Here is an 8,938-nt window from a genome sequence, read left to right as displayed (position 1 = left end):
ATGACAATTATCTAAATCAACAACCACTTACAGATTCATGCATCCAGGAGAAGGCTGGACGAGGGGAAACCTAAAGTCATTTTCAATTCTGAATTTCTGTGTTTATATTAATGCAGGCTAACCAGAGAGAAGAGCCAATTTTTGTTGAAAAAATGTGCTTCTATGTCAACTTTGGGAAAAAAACAATGTAGTATCTGGGTAAGTGAAGAATGATTGTGAAGCTTATGGACTGCTTCAGTGGAATCGTAATATTGTTATCAGAAAATCAAAAGGCATGCAAAGCAAAAATAAAACAGCTTATTTATGTAGCAGTTAGAAAGATGACAGAACACATACGTGATTTAAAAGCTATTCACTCCCTCCCTCAGGTTGGTCTGCACATCCCCTTCCTTTAATTTTCTGCACCCTCCCTATTACGATCTTTTGCATAATTGACATTCTCTTGCCATGAGATTCAGTCCTGTTCCTATCTGTGCCACACGTAAGGCACAGATAGGAACAGGACTGAATCTCATGGCAAGAGAATTCAAATGGGCGTCCTCGCCAATTTGAATTGCTTTATTCCGTAAAGCAGAGACTTCTACTGGGGTTAACTTTGTTGAGCAACAGATCTACCCTAGATTCTGCTTCGCCTTCAGTCCCGTTTGCTGTAGGACACCAACCTCCCGCTCACACACATGTGTGTGTCATGGCTGTCACACAATAGGAGTCGTTGCAGCCCCAGCCCTTCTGTCCTCAGGTCTGATGGCTGCAAATCCTGGCAAAGCTGTGAAGCCCGCGCAGGGCACCTTCAGCAGCCTGGGCTGGGCCGGACGCAGGGCTCCAGCCAGAGGGCGCCAGCACCCACCAAGCGCAGAAGCCCGGGAGGACCATCCAGGGGCACCCCAACACTTCCTCAGTTAGCCAGAGTTGGGGGGCTCAGATATCTGGTAAGAAGAGTCGTTCTCCCAGTACTCCCCAACCAGTTTGCTTCTCTGCCTGTTTCTTCTGGGTTGTCGCTGCCCCCTCACCCTCAGCTCAGCATGGGACCCCAAGGAACCTCTCCCCGCTGAGGCCGGGACTCCTGCGGCCAGACTCCCACGCCAGGTCCCCGGAGGCTCCTGAGCCGTCCCGGGCACCTGAGGTTGAAAGGAGGGGTGCGGGGCTGAGGGCAGGGTGAGAGCCCCGGAGGTGCGGTGGGTGGGGGACCGGGGAGGCCGCAGGGTCAGGAGGGAGGAGATGAGAGGAGGCCAGACAGGGGCTTTCGGTTTCCCTGGGTCTGATTGGAGGTTGGCCCGATGAGTCGGAGCTGGGGACGCGCCCATCTCCGCCGGCTCCTGCAAGAGCCGCCGGCTCAGCCCCTCCCTGGAGCCGCTTTGTCCCGGGTGACGGCGGCGGAGGTTGCGGGGAGGAGCGGGCAGCAGGCAGAGACCCACCGACCCACGGCCGCGGAGAGCGGGAGGCGGGGCGCGCCGCGCACGGCCCCACGCCCAGGCCCGCTGGCACCGCGCCGCCCCCACGCGCTCGCACCGGCGGGCAGGTGAGCAGGCAGCGCCGCGCGCGAGCAACCAGCCCGGCCCCCGCAGACGCCCAGCCGCCGCCTCCGCCTCCGCCTCCGCCTCCGCCGGCGCATCGCGGACGCCCAGCAGGTCGGTTATGTAACCGCGCCGGCCGGGCTCGCCCCTGCACCCCGTCCCGCCGGGGCTGACAGCAGCGCCCGGGTCGTGCCAGGGGACCGCGGCAGGGGTCTGGCCAGTGGGGCCGGGTCTGGGGGCTGGGCGGGGGCGGCGGGGGTGGGGGTTGTCTCGAGATCTGTGGTCTGTCCCGGCAGAGGCCGTGGGGACGGAGATCTCCCGCGACCCCCCTCTAGGGGGCGCGGGTCCTAAGGAGCCCCTTCCCCACTGCCCGTGGCCTGGGGTTCGCCTTCCTGGTAGCAGCAGCAGGTGCAAAAGTGAAGGAGCGAGGGTGACGCCTGTGATCCCCGGGACTGAAGCTTAGAGAGGGGGCTAGAAGAGGCTAACTGGATACCGAGAGCAAAGAAGATCGAGAGAGCCCTTCTTCCCAATGCAGAGGCTGGGGAGTGGGTAGGTGCATTGAGGTGCAGCGGGCTGAGAATTGTCCTGCTTGGGATTAAGCGGGCTTGGGTCATCTAAAAATAACTTCAAGTTTGAAAAGTGAAATGGACAGGAGCGCTGTGTGCCGGGTTCGCCCTGCCTGTGGGATGCTTCACTCCAGAAGTCGCCAGAGGGAACAGGCAAATCCCAGCCGCCTGATCCCTCGGCTGCCTCCAGGTCTCGCTGGTTTCCAGGGTGCCTTGGTTTGTCTTATAGTTAATGATTTATTCTCCACGGCACTTCTTTTTCTTATATCAAAATCAATTATAGATGAGTGCATGCTTTGAATCTTTCCTGTTTCTTACAATGAGATAGAGGTGTTCAAAGGACATCTAATGAGTTTGCTGCCAAATCAATTTTTTTTTTTAAAGTCTTAGTTTAGTAAACTAAAAAGTTTCTGGGATTCCTTTAATATGCATTCTCTCAATTTTCCACAATTGGAGATGAAGAGATGTCACAGCATTCCAGCTCACACTTCTCTCTCCCTTCAGCCAGAATTCCACTTAACTTATACAGAGGGGAGGCTTTAGGAAAAGTAGGGCAACTTTAACAGTGCAACTCAAGTTTCACACCTTTATGATCTTTTATTACATTAACTTCAAAACGAAGAACAAATGTATCATAAGGCACGACGCAAGACTTGCTAACCCGCCTTTGCAATCTGGGGGCAGAGTGAAGATGGAAATACCCAGAAGCTGGAAAGGATCAAGAAGCAGGTCAGCATTGACGGTGGAACTAGACAAGGGAGTGAGCATTTGGCTGCTTTTCAGCATACTTATTGATTTTCTTTAGCTTTAGAGCTATTATATTAAGTATGATCAGCCATTGAGTTCAATTAGTCTAAAATGTGAGTTGCGCTTTGCTTTCAAATCCACTGCAAATCAAATCAGCATCTACTACCTCAGTCCAGTCCGTAGAATTTTGTAAGGGAAAAGTGTTCCCCTCTAAAGCTGCAGGACTCTAAGAGCTTAGTGTGTGCAGGTCCTGCAGAACCCACCTAAATTTGGGAGGACATGACTCTCTCTCCAGTGATGAACATTTAACAGAAGTGGGAACTTGAGAGCTTTCTCATTTGCAAGTGCACATCACAGTGTTAAAAACCACTTGCATAATCATTTGCAGATAAGTCATACATATCACGGATTCTTTTTACTGAGACTAACATTGACAGTCACCGAGGTCTCATTTTCCTATTCCTTTTACTTTCTGTAGCATCCACTTGATCTATTCAATAGTTATTTGTTGAGCACCTACTGTGTGCTTTGTAGGTCCTGTGCCAGAGGCTAAAAGAATGAGGCACATGCCTCCCAGAAATCAATCTAGCAAAAAAAGGAGAAGAAAATAAATAATAATGATTCAACATCATGAGTGTTTAGTGAAGATAGAAGCAAGTTTAGGGAGAGTCAACAGAAGAAAAACTGGAGGGAATCTGCTAGACTCTGAAGAAGAGTTCACATTTGGTCTGGATTCCAATAGGTAGCAGGAGTTGTCTAGGGAAGGTGCTGGGTCTTCCGCATTGAAGGGACAGCATACACACATGGTAGAAAGGTCACATTCAGAGGACACCTATGTGTTTTGAGGGAAGGCAGGAGAGTTTAGAATGGTTTCACTGCGGCTGGTTTGTGAATATACCCTGCTAAGGTGGTGAAACCATGCAACCTTTAATGGTAGAAATGATTTCATCTAGCTTATATTTTGCAAAAGTGACTTTGGAGGCGTGAGGAGGTGGGGTTGCAAAAAGGGAGATTTTAGACCGTTGGAGTGGTACAGGCCAAAATAAAACATAAACCCCCCAAAACTCATAAAATGAAATGTGCCTGAACCAGATGACCTGGAGGAAAGAGAGATCCATACAGAGCCATTTTATGGGGAGGATCAGTAGCATTGGTCACCAAGCGGATGGTGGTATGGAAGGAGAAGCTTAGATATCTAGAGGATGGTCAGGCTTTTAACTGAATTAGGGAGTGAATGAGAAAAAGCATATTTGAGAAAGATGGAAATTTTTTATTTTGAACAACAAAATGAAAATGTTCAGTGGGCACTTTTATTTTCAAAGGTAATTTCTTCATTTCTGATGTCAACCTTCTGCTGATCTTATTTCCCTTCATTCCTGAGACTGTGTAGGGCTGCTTTTAGAGAAGAAAGAGAGGCAAAAAACAACAAAACAAAACAAAACAAAGCAAAAAAACAATCTCGGCTCACTGCAACCTCCGCCTCCTGGATTCAAGCAATTCTCTTGCCTTAGCCTCCCGAATAGCTGGGATTACAGGCACACGCCACCATGCTCAGCTAATTTTTGTCTTTTTAGTAGAGAGAGGGTTTCATCATGTTGGCCAGGCTGGTCTCAATCTCTTTACCTCGTGATCCGCCCGCCTTGGCCTCTCAAAGTGTTGGGATTACAGGTGTGAGCCACCACACCTGGCCAGGAGAGGCAAACTTTTTTTTTTCCCATTTATTTATTTTATTGCATTTTAGGTTTTGGGGTACATGTGAAGAACATGCAAAATTGTTGCATAGGAACACACGTGGCAGTGTGATTTGCTGCCTTCCTCCCCATCACCTACATCTGGCATTTCTCCCCTTGCTATCTCTCCCCAGCTCCCCACCCTCCACCGTCCCTCCCTTATATCCCCCCAACTGACCCCAGTGTGTAGTGCTCCCCTCCCTGTGTCCATGTGTTCTCATTGTTCAACACCCGCCTATGAGTGAGAACATGCGGTGTTTGATCTTCTGCTCTTCTGTCAGTTTGCTGAGAATGATGGTTTCCAGGTTCATCCATGTCCCTACAAAGGACCCAAACTCATCGTTTTTGATGGCTGCATAATATTCCATGGTGTATATGTGCCACATTTTCCCTATCCAGACTATCGTCGATGGGCATTTGGGTTGGTTCCAGGTCTTTGCTATTGTAAACAGTGCTGCAATGAACATTCGTGTGCACGTGTCCTTATAGTAGAACGATTTGTAATCCTTTGGATATATACCCAGTAATGGGATTGCTGGGTCAAATGGAATTTCTATTTCTAGGTCCTTGAGGAATTGCCACACTGTCTTCCACAATGGTTGAACTAATTTACACTCCCCCCAACAGTGTAAAAGTGTTCCTATTTCTCCACATCCTCTCCAGCATCTGTTGTCTCCAGATTTTTTAATGATCGCCATTCTAACTGGCGTGGATGGTATCTCAATGTTGTTTTGATTTGCATTTCTCTGATGACCAGTGATGATGAGCATTTTTTCATATGTTTGTTGGCCTCATGTATGTCTTCTTTTGTAAAGTGTCTGTTCATATCCTTTACCCACTTTTGAATGGGCTTGTTAGGTTTTTTCTTGTAAATCTGTTTTAGTTGTTTGTAAATTCTGGATATCAGCCCTTTGTCAGATGGGTAAACTGCAAAAATTTTTTCCCAATCTGTTGGTTGCCGATTCACTCTAATGATTGTTTCTTTTGCTGTGCAGAAGCTGTGGAGTTTGATTAGGTCCCATTTGTCTATTTTGGCTTTTGTTGTCAATGCTTTTGGTGTTTTGGTCATGAAGTCCTTGCCTACACCTACATCCTGAATGCTTTTGCCTAGATTTTCTTCTAGGGTTTTTATGGTGTTAGGTCTTATGTTTAAGTCTTTAATCCATCTGGAGAGGCAAACTTAATAGCAGAAAGTTGTTTCTACATTTATCCCCAAAAGTGATAGTATGAACTCAGTTATTTGAACTACTCCTAGAGGTAACAGTGATAATAATGATAATGATCACATCTAAGATTTATTCAGTGTTTACTACATGCTGAGCACAAAGAAGTTAGAACTATATATGGTTTATCACATCTGATCTTCCCACTAGCCTTATGAGGCAGGTACTGTTGTTATTCTCAGATGACTAACAAGAAAACCAAGGCAAAGAGAGGTTACCTTGTGCAGGTCACACAGTTTGTAAGATGTGCACCCAGAATTGAAGCCCAGGCTCTGACCAGCATTCTGAATTGTCAGTGTGAATTAATAGCATTAAAATAATTCTTTTTTATCCTGGAATGTGTTTTTTGCCCTAGGTTTGGATATTTGTGGCTGACACCACAAAATAGAACTAGACTGAGTCAGGAGTCCTGGCTTTTGACTGGGCTCTATACCTTATTTGCTGTGTGATGTTTGCAAAGTCACATCCCATCTCAGGCTTTCGTTATTTTAAATCAGTATATTCATGAAACAAGAGGTTGGTTAGATGCTCTCTAAGGAGTCATGACATTCTGAAGTCTTGCTGTTTGCTTTCTCAAATTCTACTTCTAGAACCATTGGTTCAGGTTAAGATTGTACCTGTCTGGTCACTTAGAGGATAGAACTACCTCAAAGAGGATTAACACAAATGGTGGCTTCTCCTTAAAGCTTGGTATGAACTGATCCATCTTACAGAGCTAATAGGAGTGCTTGAGGTTGGGGAAACATGGTTCTGGAAGGGGAACCCTGTATGTGCACTAAAATAGAGGAATCTTCATGGTCACTTACCGCTTTCTTTTCTTTAGACATGTTACTTTAACTCTACCAGAGTTTCTTCATTTCTGAGAAACTGGGGCAATTAATGTACATATTGTAAGATTATTGTGAGGATTGGAGCAGGTACTGTAAACCAGATCCCACATATGAGTTTAGTCTCAGTGAGGTGCTCAGGAAATGGAGGTCCTCACCCCTTGTCCCCAGCGTAACTGGCATGTAGAAAGGGAAAGGTAGAGAGTTTCTGAAGACAGTTTCCTGCTTCATAGTTTTGATAGGGGCCACCTCTTAGTTGAGTATCATCTATTCATCTAAGAAAGAAATGTATATTGGTAGTACAAAAACACACAGCACATTAAATGCCTTTCCAAATGTGCATCTCTCAAGTATTCATTAATAGCTTACCCTCTTAGACATAAAGAAGTGTCAACATTCCACAATGCAAAGTTTTTAATTCTTCTTTTGCCAGTTTGTAAGGAGACCAATATTGCTGTAAATAAGGAAATATTGCCTAGGGTTGGTCATACTGGATTCTATTATTATAGCATAGAATAGAAAGGGGACAGAATGATTTTCTGTTCTGTGTGTGTCTGTGCACAGACATGTGCTTTTTCTTCCTGAAGGGTTTTCTGCCTCTGCCTATAAAATGTTCACTGTCCTTGTATCTTTTTGCTTGTTACCAACTCCAGGTGTCATATATTGTAATTAGTTAAGGAATATTTTTTAAATATGGAAGCAGCTTTAAACTCAATGGAAACTTCTAAAATCCCTTAAAAAATGGTAAAGCAAGTGACCATGAATGGTACTTTCTAGAAGTTAAAGAAATGCTTCCAAATATAGCTCAAAAACTCCCTGCACTTCAGAATACCCACAGAAAACATTTTTTATAGTATGAATGGAAACAGCCTTATTTTCATATCTGATCATCTATACTCAACTTACTGTAAGACAAGGGATGAAACTTTGGGATCCTAAGCTTTGGAATGTATGCATAAAAAGACATTGTAATGGTGGCTATTGGACCAAAAAATGTGTTATTTTAGAGCTAGGTCCTAGATTTTATTACTGTTACCTTAGTTCTTTGTGGGAATAATTGCTTTATTCTTTCATATAATTGAAATTTTCCTGGTCCAAAATATTATAATTTATTTGAAGCCATGGATTTCTCATACAGTGTTGGGAACGAAGTATAAAAAGCATGGACTTGGCATGAAAAGGTCTGGATCTCAATCCTGGTGCTGTCATTTCCCTGCTATGTGACCTTGAGCTTCCCATTGACCTAACATTCATAGGAACTGGCATTTGTTGAATGCTGCCCCTGTTCCAGAGGCTCTGCTCAGCATGCTGCATACGTTATCTCATTTAATCCTTACAACAACTCCACGAGGTGGGTATTGTCATCACTATTTACAGATAAGCACACCCTAAGGATCAGGGGGAATAAGCCATTGAGTGCCAGGTCTCTGAGTTGCAGTTTTCTTATCTGTACAATTAGGAAAATAATACCCAATCTCCCCACTTTACAGAGGTGTGAGGGTGACATACTATGAGTTTGTAAATGTGCACGGAAAAATGGAATGCTCTGCACAGATGTTGAGGAAGATTGTCTCAATAGGGACCTACTAATAACAAGAAATCAGTTATAGATGGGCCTGGTATAGTGCCATGGCTGTGAGAAGAAAGACGTCCACTGCAGATAAAGTACATTTATATAATGCATTAAGAATATTGTATTTCCTTGCCCTCTTCTTTGGTACAAAGAACTTGTTTTTTTCAGGGGCAACTTATTTGTTGTCAGTACCAATGTGGGTCAGGTCAGGCCAGGCCAGGCCTGATTAGGACATTGAACTGGGTCCAGCTGGTGAAGGGGAAGGAGACTGTGGTTTGAAGAGAAGAGGTAACTGCCAGAGGGTTGTTTTAGTATAAACAGAGAAGGGTGAAAGTCAAAGCCAAGGTCGAGGAAAGGATAGGCATGATGTGGAGTTCGAGAAAAAGTCATCATCAGGGTTTATATAAAGTGTGAGCGACAGGCAGGACATGGAGTCTGCTCATGAAGGCTAGAGATATTTTCCAGTGTCTGCTGAAGCCTGTCCTCTCAGCAGAAAAACTAGGGACCCTCTGCCGTGATTTTTAATTTTTTTTTCCTTGGGCATAGGTGCTTTCTATAAAAACTTTGGAAAACACAGGAAAATATAAAAAGAGAGAATTAAAATAACACATATTACCATGAGCAATTGATAATTACTATTAGCATTTTGATGTATTTTTCACTTTTTATATGCATGTTTTTATAGAAATGAAATTATAACTGCGTATAGAATTTTACATTCTGTGTATTTCACTGAAAATTTAAAATAACTTTCATAT

The 8,938-nt window shown here is 44.8% G+C and overlaps 1 protein-coding gene across 4 annotated transcripts in view; it reads left to right on the top strand.

The window, feature by feature from the left end:
- The first annotated feature begins 514 nt into the window (after window positions 1–514).
- Window positions 515–8,938, top strand: part of RCAN2 (regulator of calcineurin 2) — a 289,445-nt gene continuing 281,021 nt past the window's right edge. The window contains exon 1 of one of the 4 annotated variants that reach the window (XM_032299597.1): window positions 515–929. The gene's annotated coding sequence lies outside the window, so the exon portion shown is untranslated. Of the gene's footprint in view, window positions 930–1,398; window positions 1,629–2,734; window positions 2,810–8,938 lie in introns of those variants that run through there. The other 3 variants (XM_032299600.1, XM_032299598.1, XM_032299599.1) reach the window with 3 other exon arrangements.

This window comes from Sapajus apella, unplaced genomic scaffold (assembly GCF_009761245.1).
Source record: "Sapajus apella isolate SASKATOON/1434 unplaced genomic scaffold, GSC_monkey_1.0 scaffold41, whole genome shotgun sequence".
Taxonomy (NCBI): Eukaryota; Metazoa; Chordata; class Mammalia; order Primates; family Cebidae; genus Sapajus; species Sapajus apella.
The sequence above is the reverse complement of the archived record's forward strand: the minus strand, read 5'-3'. Positions and strand labels throughout refer to the sequence as shown.